We start from the raw sequence: 22,717 nt of genomic DNA on the forward strand, positions 1-22,717 counted from the left end.
TATTCTATACCTAATGTTTATAGTTACTAGTATGCCATTTACTTTGTGGTTATCATTTCCAGTAGAGACTACTAAATAATTACATTGCTACAGAAATAATTCATTTAGTTTTTAAAAGTTACTTATGTTTCAGGTAGATTTTATGTTCCAATAGTAGGATAAACTGATAAAAGGTTGCATAGGCTTACATTTTTCAAGCCATGTGTGATGTATTTTTTCCACATTTAATTATTTGTGGCATTATTGTTTGTCTTTTTTTTGTGTTAAGCAATAGGACATGGAGTTAGTTCTTTTTGCCATTTTTATGAAATGCAACTTTTTTAAAGGTTGCAGTGAAGTCACACCAACACACCACCAGCAGACTAACCCAACTGAAGGCACTACACTTTCTCCAGGTGAAACGTGACAAATTTAACAAGCAAAATGCAAAATCAGATACATTTAGAATAAAACAAATTAAGGCTGACACAGAATTGATACATATAGTGCATATTCTGCTACCTATTTTGTATCCAAATTCAGAATTATGAAAACTGATTAATTATGGTATCACGCTATCATTCAGTCCCAACCATTGCCTTATTCACTGACACATAAAGAGAATTGCTTGTGTAATCTCATGCTCCTTGTGCTCTTTGTACTAACCAACATCTCTGTGTAACCCACTTGTTTTACATCATCCATATTATTATTTTATTGCATCTGTTTTCTTAATATCATGATACAGATTGTTCATATTTTAAAATTTACACTGACATAAGCAGATATACATACATTTTCAACTGTACACAATCAAATAGATAAGCACTTACACTCCATCTATCTACAATATTATCATTTCACTACTTTCTTTATTTTCTTTTTTTTTTTTTGCTATTTAATAATACCAAGTCTTCTATCAAACGGTTCATGACTACACAAAACAATGTTGTTTCAAACTACTATTAGTTGTATGTTTGATAACACGCAACAGTTATTTGCATAATTAATGAGTTTCATCACTTGTCATTCAGTCGGTTTGACAAGCAATTATCGTGCGCGCTCAATCATTAGCGTTCATATGTGACATATCATCTGCTCATGTAATTGGGCATTTAGTGAAGTGAGTATTGAATGGCAGCATTACATTATTAGATTCATGGATTCTTTGATAAACTGCAATTTTTTTTGTAAATATTTACCCCATAGAGCTTTCATTTTGTATGAAGAAAGGTTTTTCTCTTACTAGTTACCTATACTCCACTCTCTATTTTCTTTTCACGGCAAAGCTGACTAAATCCCTGTTTGTTTTATTTAAATCTCTTGCTGGCAGATGCTTTTTGGACTCGGTAAAGACGACATATGCTGCTTTACAGAACAAGCCACCTGTTAGTTAAAGATACTATTCCACATGTCTATGTAAACAGGAATTCGGCTGAAATGTCCTACTATGTGACAGCTCGGTACCAGGAAGATATTTAGGGTCTTTGCTCATGGTATTTTAAATGTACTTGCAAATGTAATAGTTATACTAAGTTCAGACTGCCTCCTTCAGCAGTTCCATTACATTTATGACAATAGTGTGCAGCACGACGAAACTCTGAAAGGTCTCTATCTGCACGTATCCACACGTTCAGTATTTGGTCAGTATTTTTCATCAGTATTTGTAAGCAAAAATCAGGAGTAGAATGGAAAGATTTACACCTATTCTGTGTTTTGGAGCCACTCAAGATTTTGGTTTAAATACTGATAAAATGCCAAAAATACTGAAGCACAAATAAGGCATAAGTCAACATAATTGGAATCTGTTGTTAGACGAGACAGATCTCGCAAAGCCACATATGTGTGAACAGAGTCTTAAAGGGGTTGTGCCCTGCTCAGACAGCCCTTTCTCAAACACTATATTACCCCATGTAAAATAAAAACAGCCTGTACTCACCTACAATGATGGCGCCATCCAAGCTATGTTGGCACCAGATCTCCCAGGGCTCACATGACATTATGTCACATGAGCCCTACAGCCAATCGGCAGCCACTAATAGGTCTCACTTTCTTAAGGTGAAACTGACATCCGTAAGATGTAAAAGCTGGTGCTGCTCTTTCACCCAATCTGGATGTCAGTTACGTCTGAATGAAGCGAGAGTGAAGTGGCCCATTAGCGGCCGCTGATTAGTTGCAGTGCTCACGTGATATAACAACGTCATGGGAGATCGGCGCTGACATTGCTGGAACGGCACAGGCATCGGAGGTGAGTACAGGTTTTTTTTATTTTACATGGAGAAATATAGTAATTGAGAAAGGGTTGTCCAAGTAGTGGACAGCCCCTTTAATAAGAGCGGCATATAAGACCATGCTGACACATGACTCATTTACATCCTAAATTCTCAGCAATTTACAGTATGATGCTTTTTCAAATTCCCATCCATATGTAGCAGAAATATTCTTCATGGGAAACAGAGCATACCTGAGGTTTCACATTTTAGCAAGATCCGCAACAGAATAATTCACTAGTTTGTCGTATACAGTATTCCTAATTATGCTAATATAGCAGGGCATTGCTTACAGAGCTGTGTTCTATGACATAATCTATTACCTTATATAATATTGGATGTTATATTCAGAATTGTCCATTGTTATCCTTAGAGGCTATTTACATGAGGTATTGAAATACTATCTATTATGAATTCACATTAGCGTACACCACTGGAATTGATTAGAGTTTAGACAATTGTTTGACTTTAATAAATCAGGGGTTTATGAGTGGAATGGCAGCGTATGACAATCTAGATATTTGAGCATAACACATTAGCTTGGATAGCAGCCTTACCTAAGTATAATTGCCAGGATTACCTAAGCACGATTACAAGGAGATAGTAGATGTATTTTTATAAAATACACTCACATTGATATTTTAACTTTTTAATTTCAATAAAGTTTACACTTTATTCACATTCTAATATTCCTCTCCGTTTCCATATTAAACTCTGTCGTGAGATGCTATCAGCAGAATACCGGTCACTAAATAATCTATATTGTGCTTATGGGGCACAAGGCTACAGCTATTGTAAGGAAACAGCAAGGAAACAGCAGGCAATTAGATTCCCCACTGTTTCCCGATATATTTTTGGATCAATACTGGTAAAAAAGGTCTTAAAGTGGCTAGCACTTTGTAATTATTCCAATAAATTTTAGAGGTCCCCATTGAATACCACCATGCCCGATACAGACTCCCTTGTAAAAAAAACCCCAAAAACCTTACATGTTTAACATATCCTATTTTTATTGGATTGCTTCTGGCACAGCCAACCAAACAAACCTTTTAACAATAGCAGACAAAACGCTCAATTCTCATTTTGCAATGTACAATGGACCACAGACTAAACCCTCCTGATATTAATGGATGCGTTTCTGCTGGCTTCAGCCTCATAGCAAGAATTGTGGTTAAATCTTATGGTCCACTTTGACAAAAAATATAAGCATATGTGAGTCGAACTACTATAGTAGTCATAGAGTGTGGTAGGTAACGTTTACCAGTGGACATGGCCTGGAAGATAACCCTATGTAGATGGTGACTTATTAATTTTTGATATAAACTTCTTTAGGCAACCCACCAGAGCTAAGGGCCTTACCTTTGGCCTAGCTGAAATAGATTGCAATTTTGTTTTGAAAGAATTAATCAATTATAATATCAATGATATACACTTATATCTTCATTTGAGGCAGCAATAGCCACTTGTGAATGGAAATTAAATTTTAAATTGGAAATCAGCAATGCTTAGTTACTGGCATTGCAAACGGTTCATATTTTCAATGTTATTTTTTTGCTCTTCTGTGTTTATCGAGTTTTAGAATGGACAGGATTTAATATCATTCCTAACCTTGAGACAAATTCAGCTCAGTATAATTTTGTCTCGGTATTTAATTCTACAGTGTGCCAAATGAAATCCACACCAATTGTATTTGCAATCTACTGTATTTTGTTTCTATATTTTGAGTGATAGTATTTTTCATGATCGGATGACTACTATTCAGAGTCACAGTTGAAGGACAGTTTATTGAGTAAGGAATTACAATATCTCCTTTCATTGTCTTTCAGAAACCCACAGAGTCCAATGCACTGTGAATAATATTTTGTAGCTGTATTAACCCTAGAACGCATGACCATAAAAATCTACTTTTTCACATACCTGGGGCCTTTTAGGCCCATGTGCAAATAACGTGGAATAACTAAAAAAAAAATGACAAACAACTATATACCCGAGGAATACCTAGAGTTTCAAAATTCTAACTAAAGTAATCTTGCAGAAAATAGAAAACAATTAACAGGGCGGGCCTGCGAGGCCCCAGGTATGCGTTCTAGGGTTAATCTATACTTGAATAAACAGGGCATAATATAAAGCGACACATCAGCCACTTTGAACATTCACAGCCTGAAAAAGGCCATGCTGGCTTAAAGGTGTATACTTATATTCAGTGTTCAGGAGCCCACTGTTCCCCTGCCTCATGGCTTCCTGATTGGCAAGGAGCAGAGCACTCCTGAAGATTGACAATTCAGACTAGCAGCATGGCTTGATGGCCGGTCTGATTTGTCTGCTTTCCTATGCTTCAAGCAGATGCAGTTTCATTCTATAGCAATAGAGGTGTGCAGGGGCTCTATCCGGCCAGATCCAGCAATATGGTGGGCTTCAGAGGAGTGACTGCAAACTTTAAAACAAAGAGCTTGCAAGTGCATGTCCTAACATAGGAAAGCTGCTACTGCTGACTGCAACGTTGGTTGTTAACTTAGGCATAAAGCAATAAAGTATGCAATTAAAAATCTCTCTTTGATAAGAGGTAAATTGCAAAATTGTCATTCCATTGAAGTGAATGTGACTGGAAGTAGCTTGCTGCACAGTCGGGTGGCAGAGAGCCACTGTACGTAGAAAAAATCAGAAGGGCATCATTTTCATTCTCAAGAGGTAGGGAGTCAGACTCCCACTTATTATAAATTTTTGGCATATTTTAGTCATATGCCATCAAGTTATGAGATTGGAAAACCCCTTTAATTGTAGACTGATCTAGATTAGGAATTGAGGGAGATGTGATATCTACATAAGCGTAATATGAATATGAAAGAACAACGTGTAACAAGTTGATACACAACTTGAAGGGCATGTGTAACCTTGGAAATGGGATCTCATCTGTGACCCTATATGTAGCTGAGTACCTGGGATTATAATGTGACTGACTGAACTGGTTTTCTTTCAAGTGGCCAAAAATGTTTCATATAGTTCCTGACAGCTGAAGTTTTATTAGATTAACCCATGACAATTAAAAATTAATACTAAATCAAAGCACTTTACATGGCCTGTCTTGTCTACAGCAATGATGCTGAATCAAACTTCTCCCTGCTGAGTTCTACTTCATTGCTAAACATAGTTCTCCTTGTCACTCCATTTGGACTGGGCAGACACAGCGTCAGCCACATTACCCAATAATGCTATCTGCCAATGCACCGTTGAAATATATTAATGTCCAGGCAGCTTGTGGCATATGTTCCCTGGTCGTAAAATACATATCCAAAAGGAAGTTAGACAAGGTTTACGGGTTACACTAATTTAATGTAGCTTAATGAAACAGTATTATAATTATACCAGAAATTAGGAAAGCCAATGATTTCATATATTTTGAGTTACACTATGGAAGTTTCTTTACTAAATTGCTTTTTAATCATTGTCTCAGACTAGATCCACCTCTATTATCTTTTGAAAAGCTGTCAAGACATATATACTATTTGCACTCTGTGGTTTTGTAGCTTGCTCCAGTTCTTCTCCTAATTTGTGATTTTGTAGTCTTCATGACTGCTGTTACATAACACTTTCAAATATAATCCTTTTGGAACATAGTGGAACTATCTAAGGCACTGTGAAGATTGATGTGAGTGTGTAGGCAGCACATTCCCCAAACGCATTATGAGAGAACATGATAGGCTACTTAGTAAACTGACGTCTATTCAGGCATACTTTGTCCTCTGGAAAGTGTGCGATTGCACTCATCACCTCTGAAAAAGTAGGAATCAGACTAGAGAATAATTCAATACTGTTTCTCTGGTCAGATGTAAAAAGGAACAGACAACTATTGTTCCCACTGGATTTACATGAATCCCAATGTCCTGTGTTAGGATTATTCCAGAGTTCAACTGCAGCTGTACTGCCCAGATATTATTGGAAATAGGATTGCTTGTGTAAATACAAATTACAGATGGGGAGAATATATTACATTTTGTTGTATTCTGGCACATCTTTGCCAGTGATTTACACTGTGTATGTGGGTGATGCTGGGGTCCTGACACCTGGAGATGCAAAGGTCCTGTTAAAGAGGTTGTCTACTACTTTTGGACGATAGGTCATCAATGTCTGATTGGCTGGGGTCCGACACTCGGCCCCCCCACCGATCAGCTGTTATCAGTGTCGGCGGCCGCCGGACAGAAGTACTCACTTGCCGAGCTGGCCGTCTTCAGATAGTGGCCGCCGTGAAATACTACACATCCGCCTCCTATTGATTTGAATAAGAGGCAGATGTGTAGTACCAAGCCTCAGCAACTAGCAGAAGATGGCCAGCTCCGCAAGTGAGTACTTCTGGCCACAGCCGACACCAATAACTGCTGATCGGCGGGGGTGTCGGGTGTTGGACCTCAGCCGATCAGACATTGACATTGATGACCTATCTTAAAGATAAGTCATCAATCAAAAAGTAGTGGGTGACCTCTTTAAGTAACGCTGTTGTATGTGAAGCATAATATAATCGATCACCTGCAATCAGACATATGCTTTAGTATCAAACAATCATTAATTTATATTTTGTCTAACATTGCTTGTAAAGTCCACAGCCCTGTAGAGAGCTTGTCAGCATTCATATTAGTTCCTGTCCTCTATGGGGCTCACAATCTATTTTCTTTATTTTAGACAGAGGATATAGTGGATAATTTCAAATGAAACTAATTGACTAACTGTGGGAGGAACCTGTATTAATTGAGTGTGGGAGGAAACCAGAGTACATGGAAAAAATTCTGTGAAACACAGGGAAAGCATATAAACTCCATGCAGATTTTGACTTTGATTTTTAACTGAACACAAACTGGGAAAATAATAATAAACACCTAGGCATATCAAATCCAATCAGAAATTACAACAAGGTCAGTTCCTCAAACCATAACCTTAAATAAGTTTGTAATAAAAAAAAATCCTCAAAAAGTGATCTCAATCAGAGAAACAATATATACAGTGGTTTGAAAAAGTATTCATACCCTGTGAACTTTTCCATATTTTTTCACGTTACACCCACAAACTTAAATGTATTTTATTGGGATTTTATGTGATATATCAGCACAAAGTAACAAGTATCTGTGAAGTATAAAGGAAATGATACATTGTTTTATAAATATTTTAAAAATATAAAGCTGAAAATTGTGACGTGCATTTGTGTTAACCCCCCTGTAGTCAGATACACCTAAAAAAAATCTGGGTGACTGACTGCCTCCAGAAATCACATAATTAGTAAATTTAGTCACCTCTGTGTACCTTATTCTCCATATAACTACTGCTGTTCTGTGAAGGCCCCAGAGGTTTGTTTGCGAACATTAGGGATTCAACAGCATCATGAAAACCAAGGATCACACCAGACAGGTCAGGGATAAAGTTGGGGAGAACAGTAAAACAGGGATAGGTTCTAAAAACATAACCCAAGCTCTTAACATCTCACTGAGCACTGTTCAATCCATCATCCAAAAATGGGAGTATAGAACAACTACAAACCTATCAAGACATGGTCGTCCACCTAATCTGGGATCCCAAGCAAGGAGAGCACTAATTAGTAAACCAGTCAAGAGGCCCATGGTCTATCTAGAGGAGCTGCAGAGATCCACAGCTGTGAACAGGTGGGAGAATCTGTCCACAGGACAACTATTAGGCCTTGGCCCCACTATTAGTATTTGGTCAGTATTCGGTCAGTATTGTTTCCCAGGAGTGGGAGCCAAAACCAGATGAGGAATAATCAGAGAAAAGGTAGAATAGAAACAAGTGCACCAATTCAGCATTTATGACCCATTCCTTGTTTGGCTCCTACTCCTGAGAAAAAATACTGACCGAATACTGACCAAATACTGATAGTGGGGCCGTAGCCTTAGTCGTATACTCCACAAATTTGGCCTTTATTAAAGAGTGGCAAGAAGAAAGCCATTTTTGAAAGCAAGCCATAAGAAGTCCTGTTTGCAGTTTGCAAAAAGCCATTTGGGGACACATCTAGCATGAGGAAGAAGGTGCTTTGGTCAGATGAGACCAAAGTAGAATGTTTTGGGCTAAATGCAAAACTCCATATCACCCTGAAAACACCATCCCCACCATCAAACATCATGGTGGCAGCATTATGCTGTGGGGGTGCTTTTATTCAGCAGGGACAGGGAAGCTGGTTAGGGTTGATGGTAAGATGGATTGAGCTAAATACAGGGCAATCCTAGAGGAAAACTTGTTAGAGGCTGCATAAGACTTGAGACTGGGGTGTATGTTGTAACATACCTGGCGGCGTCCTTGCATGGTGGTCCATCTCCCACTGTGCAAGAGCGCGCACTTGATCTCCAATCCAGAATGTCTCTCTGGCTTCCCTCCATGCTGTCTGTTTGTGTCTGTTTCTGCTGCTTAAGGGTGACGCCTGATCACTTCCTGCTTTTTGTACCTGCTGTGGGTCACACCCCTTGTGCGTCCTCAGCCTATTGCTGTCTGTCACCTGGTATATAGCTCAGCTGCTCCCATCTATCCCTGCCTGAGCATAGTGTTTCATTCAGTGTGTGCTTTCACTCTGAAGGTGCCAGGTCCCGTTCTATGTCTCCTGCCTTGCGGTATCAGTTCCCGTGTCTGAACTGAGTCCTGTCTATGTCTCCTGCCTTGCGGTATCAGTTCCCGTGTCTGAACTGAGTCCTGTCTTTGTCTCCTGCCTTGCGGTATCAGTTCCCGTGTCTGAACTGAGTCCTGTCTATCTCTCCTGCCTTGCGGTATCAGTTCCCGTGTCTGTACTGTGTCCTATCTGTGTACCTTAACCTGCAGTCTGTACTCGTTCCTTGCCTGTTCGTTCCGCCTTCCTGGAGGCTGTATTTCCAGGCCAGTCTGAACACGCTCCTTGCCTGTTCGTCCTGCCTCTCTGGGGGCCGTATTCCCAGACCCGCTCCTGTATCCCGCTGCAGTGTCGGTCTCCTCCGTACACTCAGTTACTGTCTGAACTCTCTCCTATCCTTTACCTGTTTTGCCTCTATGTCCGTTCCATTCCTTTTTCTGCAGAGTCTGAACTCGTACCTAACTCCTGCTCGTTGTCACTGTACTTCCGTTTGTGAGTTTGTGGTCCACTCGTTACTTCTCTGCAAGTACCCTGTGGGTATCTGGTTCTGCCTTTCCCTTCTAGTCTGTTCCGTGTGAACAGAGCCCTGTTCCCACCGCGTCTGCGGTTTTCGTTTTGCTCAGCTCTGTCCGCCGCGTCTGCGGTTTTCGCTTTGCTCAGCTCTGTCCGCCGCGTCTGCGGTTTTCGCTTTGCTCTGCTCTGTCCGCCCCGTCTGCGGTTTTCGCTTTGCTCTGCTCTGTCCGCCCCGTCTGCGGTTTTCGCTTTGCTCTGCTCTGTCCGCCCCGTCTGCGGTTTTCGCTTTGCTCTGCTCTGTCCGCCGCGTCTGCGGTTTTCGCTTTGCTCTGCTCTGTCCGCTGCGTCTGCGGTTTTCGCTTTGCTCTGCTCTGTCCGCCGCGTCTGCGGTTTTCGCTTTGCTCTGCTCTGTCCGCCGCGTCTGCGGTTTTCGCTTTGCTCTGCTCTGTCCGCCGCGTCTGCGGTTTTCGCTTTGCTCTGCTCTGTCCGCCGCGTCTGCGGTTTTCGCTTTGCTCTGCTCTGTCCGCCGCGTCTGCGGTTTTCGCTTTGCTCTGCTCTGTCCGCCGCGTCTGCGGTTTTCGCTTTGCTCTGCTCTGTCCGCCGCGTCTGCGGTTTTCGCTTTGCTCTGCTCTGTCCGCCGCGTCTGCGGTTTTCGCTTTGCTCTGCTCTGTCCGCCGCGTCTGCGGTTTTCGCTTTGCTCTGCTCTGTCCGCCGCGTCTGCGGTTTTCGCTTTGCTCTGCTCTGTCCGCCGCGTCTGCGGTTTTCGCTTTGCTCTGCTCTGTCCGCCGCGTCTGCGGTTTTCGCTTTGCTCTGCTCTGTCCGCCGCGTCTGCGGTTTTCGCTTTGCTCTGCTCTGTCCGCCGCATCTGCGGTTTTCGCTTTGCTCTGCTCTGTCCGCCGCGTCTGCGGTTTTCGCTTTGCTCTGCTCTGTCCGCCGCGTCTGCGGTTTTCGCTTTGCTCTGCTCTGTCCGCCGCGTCTGCGGTTTTCGCTTTGCTCTGCTCTGTCCGCCGCGTCTGCGGTTTTCGCTTTGCTCTGCTCTGTCCGCCGCGTCTGCGGTTTTCGCTTTGCTCTGCTCTGTCCGCCGCGTCTGCGGTTTTCGCTTTGCTCTGCTCTGTCCGCCGCATCTGCGGTTTTCGCTTTGCTCTGCTCTGTCCGCCGCGTCTGCGGTTTTCGCTTTGCTCTGCTCTGTCCGCCGCGTCTGCGGTTTTCGCTTTGCTCAGCTCTGTCCGCCGCGTCTGCGGTTTTCACTTTGCTCAGCTCTGTCCGCCGCGTCTGCGGTTTTCGCTTTGCTCAGCTCTGTCCGCCGCGTCTGCGGTTTTCGCTTTGCTCAGCTCTGTCCGCCGCGTCTGCGGTTTTCGCTTTGCTCAGCTCTGTCCGCCGCGTCTGCGGTTTTCGCTTTGCTCAGCTCTGTCTGCCGCGTCTGCGGTTTTCGCTTTGCTCAGCTCTGTCTACCGCGTCTGCGGTTTCGAATTTGTCTCCCAGTCTGTACTGGACCCTACCCAGCCTGTGCTCTAGTCTGCCTGTTCCTGTATTCCCCGGTGTGGGTCAACAGCCGTGTCCGGAGTCTGACCTGGAGTAGACCCTGGTTCCTCTGCTCGGTTCCTCCCTGGTGCACTGGCGTCGTATGCCGTCGTGCGACCTTGGTCGGATCGGGCAGATACTTAGTTACGCCCCTCCAGGCACTCTCCGGTTCATGGCACAGTGGAATCACTACATAAACACGCACACGCCAGTCAGTCCGGGCGTGTGCATAACATATGTTCACTTTACAGCAGGACAATGACCCTAAACATATTGCCAGAGCTACAATGGAATGGCTTAGATCAAAGCATATTCATGTGTTTGAATGGCCCAGTCACAGTCCAGACCTAGATCCCATTGAGAATCTGTGGCAAGACTTGAAAATTGCTGTTCACAGATGCTCTACATCTAATCTCACTGAGCTAGAGCTAGTTTGCAAAGAGTAATGAGATGTGCTGCTGGTAGACACATACCCCAAAAGAATAAATTACAGTGAAAGGTGGTCTTACAAAGTATTGACTCAGGGGGGACTGAATACAAAGGAACTTCACAATTTTCTGATTTGTATTGTTAAAATAATTATCAAATCATGTATCATTTTATTTACATTTCAATAATACTTGAATACTTGCGACTTTGCGTTGATACTGTATATCACATAAAATCCCAATAAAAATATTTAAGATTGTGGGTGGGGTGGGAAAAAATGTGGATGGAAAAGTTCATGGGGTATGAATACTTTTTCAAGGCACTAGATACCAATTATTAACATATCACATTGTAACCATAGTATTGGTAACAATGAGAGCACATAGGAATGGACAAGTAAAATAGTAACATCAGTAAATGGTGTTACTACTCACTCAGCAAGATTCAATACTTGTGGACTAAGTTTAACTGAATGGTGGTGTTGTACTCCAAATATAGTCCACAGATAAATTCCAGAGTCATCCACAGATTCTTCCCAAGCAAAGAATGAAGAGGGATGCTATGAAATTCAGTGTCTAATAGGGCAAAATACATTAAGATAATTGGTTCTTCAATAGTCTTCTCAAAGGCACTTGTGGATTATCTGTGAGCTATTGTAGAATTTATCTGTGGATTATCTTTGGACATCTATATTACCATTCAATTAAACTCATAAATCACCAAGCATTGGATACTCTGCTACGATAATTCTTCTCTTGGGAAGAATGAAGATCCATGCTATGGAGTTTAGGGTATAATAGTGCACAATAGGGTGAGATAATGGTTTTTCTACAGTCTTCTCAAAGCCACTTGTGGATTTTCGGAGGACTACTATCAAATTTATCTGTGGATTACCTCTGGACTACCATACCACCATTCGGTTAAATTAGCATTGGATATTGTGCTACAAGACTCATCATCTTGATGTGTGTGTAGTGACATAATTTACCATTTTACTTATCTATCTCTATGTGCTCTCATTTATAACACTACAGTGCTAATGTGATGCGTTAATAATTGGTACATATATTTCAATAGCATCGCAAATACTATTCCTGAGCAAGCAGCAATTTCTTGTCTAAATTACTCTCCAAGACTTCATTGGGAGGTTGTGGTCTCTGTGAATCAGCAAACGTGTTAAGAGTACTCCAGCTCTCTACAGGTATACTGTATTATAGGTATTATGCATCATTTATTATTGTATGTATTTAAGCATTTATGAATTGACTAGAGACATATATGTGCCAAGTTTCAGCAATACTGGCTGAACTAGTGTCACTGATTCACAGTTTGTTTCATGAAGTATTGGCCTCACTTGGAGAGGACTATGCAAAAAACATTCTTTATTGACAGATTCTTGTATAACCAGTGCTGACCCAGTTAAGCATCTTTTAGATCTATGTATTTAACGTGGAACTGATTAATAGCGTTTTACCCCTGTAGTACATTTTATTCTTATGTTTGTGTTGTATTATAATCACACTAAGTTTCCATGTAGAGTAGGGCAATGTCTGAGAACTACAGAGCGACATCTGAGCACTTCAATATTTATGCTGAAGGATTAATTAATTTGAGAACAGATAGTCTGTAGGCGTCCATGAATTCTGTGACTGAGTATTAATTTCACCAATAAAGTGTGAAATATGCTGTCATTTCCAGTGACTGATTGGAAGAAGCAGGTGCGATAAACCTTCTTTCATGAAGTTCCAGGGGGTACTTATCATATGGAGCAGTGTTTTCCTAATGTTACCGTATACTTCCTATATCTTAAACTCACATATGAAGACATCTAAAACCGTATCCTACCTAAGCCATACAATTTGTATATGGTATTTAATATGGTGTAGTGTGGACTGAAATTCTGATTTCCTTTTTGTGTCCTTTCACGCCAAGGAGATGATACTCCTGGTCTGCCATTCACTTATCTAAATTATTTTCACACTTGTAAAACCATTAGTTTTAAGAGGAAGGCTTTTCTTCTGTGTCCTATTAAAATGATCCTACATGTATATCATGTATGTGTTACATACATCTCTCTGTTCCAGATTTTCAACTCTTTGGTGAGAAAATTGTGTTACTGGAACACAGTGATGATGTCATGCACATAATTGTCTAGTTACCATGACAAGTAGGCATAATTAATCCTGGTAATTAGTCCTGGTGGCCTGCTTAAAGCAGGAAATGGTCTTCTGACTCTTGACTCGGTTGCCATTATTGGATCATGTGTCTAGTTCCAGGTTGATTTCTGCCGCCATGTTTGACCAACATGTCATGTTTTGTATCTGCTACTTGCATCTCCCTTTGGATTTGTTGTCTACCTTTTGACTTTCCATGTTTTATCTCTGGTGTGGACTTCAGATGGTGTTTCTACTTCATCTGTGGTTTTTTTTGCCTCTCGATGACTACCCAGTTCTGAACCACAACACATCACATCTGACTATGCCTTCAACCCTGACATGACTCTCTGACAATCTGTGACTTCTATGATCTAACTGGTTAAGTACATCTAGCGCTAGGACCGCCAACTGGACTGAAAATCCCAGTAAAAGCAGAAGTTTTAATGATGAACAAACAAGTTATACTGAATCTTCTCTCACAAAACTATATATTGGTCTACTCAGCTCCCCCTGCTCTATAACATGATGCCCACAGATTATACTGCATTTTCATGGTGAAAGGTTCCCTTTAATATTATGCATAGATATATTTCTATTCCGTCAATGTTTTGCACTAAGTCACCTAGCCCACAGTACCAAGGTGGCTAAGGAACATGCTATACTAGAACAACTTCTTCCAGCTGATTTATTGGAAGAAATGAACACTCAGAACTTTGTTCTCAGATGACATAGGGCTGGAGGAGATGGAGAACATGATTTTATTGCCAAGCTGTACTACTGGCTCTGCAAGCCCTGTTATTAAGGGAATTGGCATGTTAGTAGCATTCTGAGCCAGGGCAAATCTTGAGGTGGGAATTAGTCAGGGGGAGGGGGAGGGGCAAGGAGCTCAAGCCATTTGCCACACAATTGTAAATGTCAGCCGAATCAGGGATGAAGATGATAATGGTAATGATAATTGTGTGGTGGACCTGGGAACCAGCCAAGGGGTGCCGAGGAGGTGAGGTCATCAGGGGAGTGTGGGTGTACTTTTGTACATTGCTGCCAGACAATTCTTTTGCAGTCAGTAGGCTTTGCAATGAGAAAATTACATCCCGACTCTTATATACTAGATTCTACAGCTCTCCATCAGCACATGAGATGACATCACATGCTCTTTTGGCAAAGTCTAGTCAGCCAGCAGTCATAGCAAGCCTGTAGTTGTCGTCCTCTACTTTTTCGCCACGCTCTTCTTTCTGTCAGCTAATCTGATCTCTCAAGTAATACCTGGCCGGTGTCACATACCACTAATGCATGTCGTACTCTGAGTATGCCTTCTCCTTCTGGCAAAATATCCATGATGTCATTGATGGCTTGTACTCAGCCTTTCTAGAAAATACCCAACCACCATTATTTCATCCAGAAAAGGGTGCTCGCTCTCTGTCCTTATGTTCAAGAGAACATAGGTCACTCTCTCAACTTGTCTTTGACAGGTAAAGTGTACTGAACTGTAGATCCCTGGAGCAACATCTATGGGCAGGGACAAAACATTAGTTTTTAGGCTCACATGGTGAATGTTTTTAGCAGCAACGATGCACAACTGCATCTGGGACAGGGGGTGAAGACTGTGGCGTTATGTCTGTTTCCACAGCCGAAAGGTGGTCACGGTCTCCTCCTACACCTCTTCTGGATCCTGCTCAACTGACATGACCTCATTCCCAACAGGCACAGGAGACATCATTGATTCTACAAAACACCTCATTCATTTTGCTCATGCAAAACACTACCAAGCAGTTTTACAGCATGAAAGTCTCAAAGATTTAAGCCATACATGCTGCTGTGCATGAAGCAGCAACTCACTAGCTCGTCGGTTAGCTTCCCATGAACTACAACTCGATATTGTTGTGAGTGATTATGCATCGAATCTTCTGGCAGTCTTATAGTCGAGCAAAGTAACTCACGCTCCATGCATGGCTTCCGTCCTGAATTTAATTGTAGACCATTTCTTTCATAAAAATACCCATTCGAGGAAGATGGTGGTTATGTTCACTTTGAGCTAGCCTTTTCTTGCCCTTTTTGGACTGTTTGTTAAAAAAGTGTTTTTAACTGGTTAATAAATTTTTTGTAAAGCAAGCCTGTTGCTGATTCCAAAAAGGGATATTTTATGCCATTACTTCTTGACATTCAAAACAGTACACCTCCCTAAATAAAGGGATACTTTTTGAACAGCTTGTGAAAAAGCTATCGCTACTTAATTTAGCAAAGAACAAAGCTCTTGATAATCCCCAAGCAGGGAAAAAATCCACTACCCGTGTGGAAACCAATCATAGAATGTTGGTGTTGGAAGGGACCTCCAGGGTCACCGTGTCCAACCCCCTGCTCAATGCAGGATTCACTAAACCATCTCAGACAGATGTCTTTCCAGCCTCTGTTTGAAGACTTCCATTGAAGGAGAACTCACCACATCTCATGGCAGCCTGTTCCATTCATTGATCACCCTCACTGTCAAAAAGTTTTTTCTAATATCTAATCTGTATTGTCTCCAATTCAGTTTCATCCTATTGCTTCTAGTCTTTCTTTTTGCAAATGAGAATAAAACTGATCCCTCTACAGTGTGACATCTCTTCAGATATTTGTAGGTAGCTATTAAGTCTCCTCTCAGTCCTCTATTTTGCAAGCTAAACATTCCCAAATCCTTTACCCGTTCCTCATAGGACATTGTTTGCAGACTGGTCACCATCCTGGTATCTCTTCTCTGAACTTGCTCCAGTTTTTCTATGTCTTTTTTCAAATGTGGTGCCCAGAACTGGACACAGTATTCCAGATGAGGTCTGACCAAAGAGGAGTAGAGGGGGATAAGTACTTCACATGGTCTGGACTCTATGCTTCTGTTAATGCAACCCAAAATTGTGTTTGCCTTTTTTGCTGCTGCATCACACTGTTGACTGATGTTTAGTCTGTTATCTATTAGTATACCCAAGTCTGTTTCATATGTGCTGTTGCTTAGCCCTATTCCTCCCATTCTGTATATGTTTTTTTCATTTTTCTTGCCCAGATGTAGAACTTTGCACTTCTCCCTGTTAAAAACCATTCTGTTAGTTGTTGCCCGCAGTTCCAGTTTAATTAGATCTTTTTGAATCCTCTATCTCTTCTCTAGTATTAGCTATCGCTCCTAGTTTTGTGTCATAAGCAAATTTAATCAGTTTACCCTCAATTCCTTCATCAAAATCATTGGTAAAGATGTTTAACAACACATAGCTCAGTAAAGAGCCTTGTGGTACCCCACTTGAGACATTCTTCTAACTGGATGTACAACCATTTATGACTACTTTTTGGGTCAGATCACTAAGCCAGTTATGAATCCACCTTGCCTTGTCCATTCCATAGTTGGTCATTTTTTCAATAAGGATGGTATGAGATACTTTGCCAAATACTTTGCTGAAGTCACGATATACTATACTGCATTTCCATGATCCACCCAGTCAGTGATTCTGTCATAGAAGGAAACTAAGTTAGTCTGACATTACTTATTAGTTATAAATGCATGCTGGCTCTGGTTATTCACTTCATTCTTATAAAGGTACTTTCATACATGTTGTTTAATAATTTGTTCAAAGATCTTTCCTGGTATAGAAGTAAGGCTCACTGGCGTATAATTTTCCTGGATCCACCTTCTTCCCCTTTTTGAAGATAGGGACCACATTCGCTCTTCTCTAGTCCTATGGGACTTCTCCTGTTCTCCAAGAATTTTCAAAGATTATGGAGAGTGGTTCAATAATTTCCACTCCTATCTCCTTCAGTACCCTAGGATGTAATTCATCTGGACCTGAAGAATTGAATTCATTTATGTTAGCTAAGTATTCCCTCACTATTAGTGATGAGCAAGCATGCTCTTTTAACCCTTTAAACGATCACACTCAGGTACTCACCAAGTAGTTTCGGCGTGCCCAGCATTTCAGTAACAGCCGCTACATGTGTCACGGCTGTTACTGAAATGCCGAGCACGCCAAAACTACTCGGCGAGTACCTGAGTGTGCTCGTTTAGCACGCTCGCTCATCACTACTCACTATCTTTCTGTTTATAGATAGTATGGATTCTTCTATTCCTTCAATAGTACAGTGAAGATCAGTTGATGTTACATTTACTTTCTGAGAGAAAACAGATGCAAAATAGGAATTTAAAAGTTCTGTCTTCTCAGCATCATTTTTTACCACTTTACCATTTTCATCATGTTAAAATCCTATAGCATCTTTGACTTTTCATTTACTTTTGACATACCCCCAAAATCCTTTTGTATTGCTTTTGACATCTCTTACAAGACTTAATTCATTATCAGCTTTAGCTAATCTGATGCGTGCCCTACAGGTTCTGCAGACAGCATTATATTCTTCTATAGATATGCCTCCCTCTTTCCAATTGATAAACATTTCTTTCTTCCTTTTTAGCATGTGTTTAAGTTCTGTGTTCATCCATCCTGGTTTCCTTATATGCTTCCTATTGTTCCCTCTTTTAGGGAATGTTAACGACTGTTCTTTGAAAATCTAATTTTTCCAAATTTTCCTTCCTTCCTGGACATTTATGTCCTTAAGGACATCCAGCCACTGGATCCCTCCTATCCTTTCTCTGAGTCCCTTAAAATCTGCCTTTCTGAAATCCAACCTTGCCTCGGCTTGTTCGGTTTGCACTGCCTGTGTCTAAACATTAGGTAGGCAGGCACCTGCCCCCAAAAAGTGATAATTATTGGACTGTTTATATCTTTTAAGTAGCCTAAAAGTGTGAAATTGTAGTTTGTGATCAAATAGGTTGCTGGTTACCACTGCTTTCCATCCATTTACACCTACCTATTTAGGTTGAGGTAATTTAAACAGTGAAAAGGCAGTGTTTTCATTGCAGTGTTCAAATTGGGTTCAATACACACCTAGGAGACTTCAGAGTGTTATACATGTATTTTCCGGGCAGTTAGAGGCTCTTCAGTATTGCGATTTGCAAATATTGTGAATTTGAATTTCAAACTATACACTCATCTCCAATAACAATAAAATATGAACTATTGATTATAAAAAAATGTAACATATTGTATTGTATTAATAGATACTTTCCTAGACAATTTAAAAATTGTAACTAGTGATGAGCGAGCGTGCTCGTTTAACCTTTTAATCGAGCACGCTCAGGTGGTCGCCGAGTATTTGCTGCGTGCTCTACATCTATGTTTGATCCGCTGCGGCTGCATGTGTCACGGCTGTTAGACTCCTGCAACACAGGCAGGGATTGTGTAACAAACAGGCGATCCCTGCATGTGTTGCAGCCCCATAGATTATAATGGGTGTATGTGTATAAGTGTCTCCAGGACATGTGAAATATGTCATCACATGTACTGGAGACACTGACGTGTGAAGGGGGCCTGAGAAAGATCTGTATGGTAGACCCTGGCACTAGAGTTCAGGTTTTCAGGGAACGCTGTTGGATGTATAGATATTTCTTTTTTCACTTTTTCACATGCTGGAACTAAGGCCTGAGCCTTACTAATAATTGCCAGGAGTATGTGCCTCTCCTGCAGGGGAGGAGTCATCCTATACTATCCCAGTTATCCTATTGTGGCTATAAGGTAATGTCCAATGTCTAATGAGAGCATCGCAGCAGAAAGGATGTATTAACATCAGGACATATCAGAGCAGGGCTAGCGTCAGCACCCGGCACACCCGGGCAAGTGCCGAGGCCCTGAGCAGGCAGGGGGCCCACTCGCAGTCGGGCACCCCGCCCGGCAATGGGTGGAGGAGAGCGGTGCCAGCGCCCGCCCTTCTCCCCCGCTTGCTCAGGGCCCCAGCAGCCGGATACGTACCTCTCCCCTTGCCTCCGCAGATCCGCTGTCTTCCTGCTGTGCGCTCCCTGTGACGTCTCAGGTCAGACGGTGTGGTGATGTCTTTCCACCGCGCCTTCCCCTGAGCCATCACAAGGAGCGCAGAGTGGAATGACGCCGGCAACACTGGAGTCCGGAGCAGCGTCAGCAGGTGAGGAGGAGTGAGGTGAGTATTTGATTTTTTTTTATGTATGGAGGCATGGGGAATTATATGAGGGGCGACATCCTGCATGGGGCATTATATGGGGGGTAACATCCTGCATGGGGCATTATATGGGGGGGTGACATCCTGCATGGGGCATTATATGGGGGGTGACATCCTGCATGGGGCATTATAAAGAGAGGGGGGTGATATCCTGCATGGGACATTATAAAGAGAGGGGGGTGATATCCTGCATGGGGCATTATATGGTGGGGGAAAGGGACATCCTGCATGAGGCATTATATGGGGGGGTGACATCCTGCATGGGGCATTATATGGAGGGGGACAAGTGACATCCTGCATGGGGCATTATATGGGGGGGGAGTGATATCCTGCATGGGGAATTATATGGGGGGAAAGGGACATCCCGTATGGGGCATTATATGGGAGGGAGAGGTGACATCCTTCATGGGGCATTATATGGGGGGAGGGACATCCTGCATGGGGCATTATATGGGGGAAAGGAACATCCTGCATGGGGCATTATATGGGGGGGAGGGGTGACATCCTTCATGGGGCATTATATGGGGGGAGGGACATCCTGCATGGGGCATTATATGGGGGAAAGGAACATCCTGCATGGGGCATTATATGGGGGGGAGGGGTGACATCCTTCATGGGGCATTATATGGGGGTAAAGGGACATCCTGCATGGGGCATTATATAGTGGGGGAAGGGACATCCTGCATGGAGCATTATATGGGGGGAAGGGACATCCTGCATGGGGCATTATATGGGGGGAAAGGGACATCCTGCATGGGGCATTATATGGGGGGGGAACAAGTGACATTCTGCATGGGGCATTATATGGGGGGGACAAATGACATCCCGCATGGGGCATTATATGGGGGGGAGAAATGATATACTGCGTGGGGCATTATATGGGGGGAGAAGTGATATCCAGCATGGGGCATTATATGGGGGGTGACATCCTGCATGGGGCACTATATGGTGGGGGGACAAGTGACATCCTGCATGGGGCATTATATGGGGGGGAGAAGTGATGTTCTGCATGGGGCATTATATAGTGGGGGAGTGACATCCTGCATGTGGCATTATATGGGGGGTGACATCCTGCATGGGGAATTATATGGGGGGAAGGGACATCCTGCATGGGGCATTATATGGGGGGAAGGGACATCCTGCATGGTGCATTAAATGGGGGGGTGACATCCTGCATGGGGCATTTTATGGGGGGGACAAGTGACATCCTGCATGGGGCATTATATGGAGGGGAGAAGTGATGTCCTGCATGGGGCATTATATGGAGGGGGAGTGACATCCTGCATGGGGCATTATATGGGGGGTGACATCCTGCATGGGGCATTATATGGGGGAAGGGACATCCTGCATGGGGCATTATATGGGGGGGACAAATGACATCCTGCATGGGGCATTATATGGGTGGGAGAAGTGATATCCTGCATGGGGCATTATATAGTGGGGGAGTGACATCCTGCATGGGGCATTATATGGGGGGGTGACATCCTGCCTGGGGAATTATATGGGAGGGAAGGGACATCCTGCATGGGGCATTATATGGGGGGAAGGGACATCCTGCATGGTGCATTAAATGGGGGGGATGACATCCTGCATGGGGCATTATATGGGGGGGACAAGTGACATCCTGCATGGGGCATTATATGGGGGGGTGATATCCTGCATGGGGCATTATTTGGTGGGGGGAAAGGGACATCCTGCATGGTGCATTATATGGGGGGTGACATCCTGCATGGGTCATTATATGGGGGGGAGAAGTGATATCTTGCATGGGGCATTATTTGGTGGGGGAAAGGGACATCCTGCATGGTGCATTATATGGGGGGTGACATCCTGCATGGGCCGTTATATGGGGGGGGGGACAAGTGACATCCTGCATGGGGCATTATATGGGTGGGAGAAGTGATATCCTGCATGGGGCATTATATGGTGGGGGAGTGACATCCTGCATGGGGCATTATATGGGGGGTGACATCCTGCATGGGGCATTATATGTGGGGGAGTGACATCCTGCATGGGGCATTATATGGGGGGTGACATCCTGCATGGGGCATTATGTGGGGGCCAGTATCCTGTATGGAGCGTTATAAGGGGACCAGTATCCTGTACGGGGCGTTTTATGGGGGCCAGTATCCTGTTCGGAGCGTTTTATGGGGGCCAGTATTCTGTATGGAGCGTTATATGGGGGCCAGTATTCTATATGGAGCGTTATTTGGGGGCCAGTATTCCGTATGGAGCATTTTATGGGGGCCAGTATACTATGTGGAGCGATTAGCCGGGTTCTGAGCTATTGTGGAATTTACAATAGATATCACTTATGTAATGTAAGAAGTGAAATCTTCGGCCTTGTACTATTTATATATTTCTCTGCGGTATCTGTGCATCATGAATCGTGGTATGTGTTAAAGGGGCCCACTGAGACTCTTTCACCTGGGGCCTAGAAAAACCTGGAGCCGGCCCTGTACCAGAGGGTAATGCGTAAATAACTGGAAGCCTCCTCATGAGCTTCTGAGAGGAGGAGAAATGCGTAGAGCACAAGGAATGAATACTTACATAAGTAACAATTCTGTTCCATATGGCGGTATTAGTTGTATATATCTTGGGCTTGTTAGCTTGATTTCTTAAACAAGGGATTTTGTATGGCCTTGCACAACCCTTGATGCATGTCTTTATGTGTAATTTTTTGTATTAGTTGATTATCAAGTATTAAACCTTGCCTATATAGGGGATAGCACTCCATTTTGCCTTTCCCTTGTGGTCAGACACACTTCAGACAAATTATTTCTGGCAAATGTGGGGTCATTAATTGATGTAAACTATCCATGGTTTTAATGTGTATTAGAGCTATCTAGGGATAGTAAGCGTGAGCCATCGGTGAGCAGGGGCGCGGCGCTACTTTGGGTGCCATCCCTTATATCTGATAGGTAACAATTTTTAAATCTTCACTTATTTTTCTTTTGTTCACGTTTGTAGTGGTAGTTTTGCATTTTAAATAGTCTAAATAAAGATATAGTTTTTAAGGGTACACACCTGCTGTGTGTAGCACAGGCGATCGGATGATCGCAGCTTCTAGTCTCCCATGAAGCCAATACAAAGTAAAAATTTTTTTTTAATATTATTAAAAAAATATAAAAGTTCAAATCACCCCCATTTTGCCCCATTCAAAATAAAACAATAAAAAAAATCAAATATACACATATTTTGTATCTCCATGTACA

At 42.6% G+C, this 22,717-nt stretch overlaps 1 protein-coding gene across 4 annotated transcripts in view; it reads left to right on the plus strand.

Moving 5' to 3' along the window:
* MYLK4 (myosin light chain kinase family member 4) overlaps positions 1-22,717 on the plus strand; it is a 291,340-nt gene that overhangs the window by 203,031 nt on the left and 65,592 nt on the right. The window lies entirely within an intron of this gene.

This window comes from Phyllobates terribilis, unplaced genomic scaffold, assembly GCF_046119375.1.
Source record: "Phyllobates terribilis strain yellow unplaced genomic scaffold, ASM4611937v1 Scaffold_4__5_contigs__length_816908805, whole genome shotgun sequence".
Lineage (NCBI taxonomy): Eukaryota > Metazoa > Chordata > Amphibia > Anura > Dendrobatidae > Phyllobates > Phyllobates terribilis.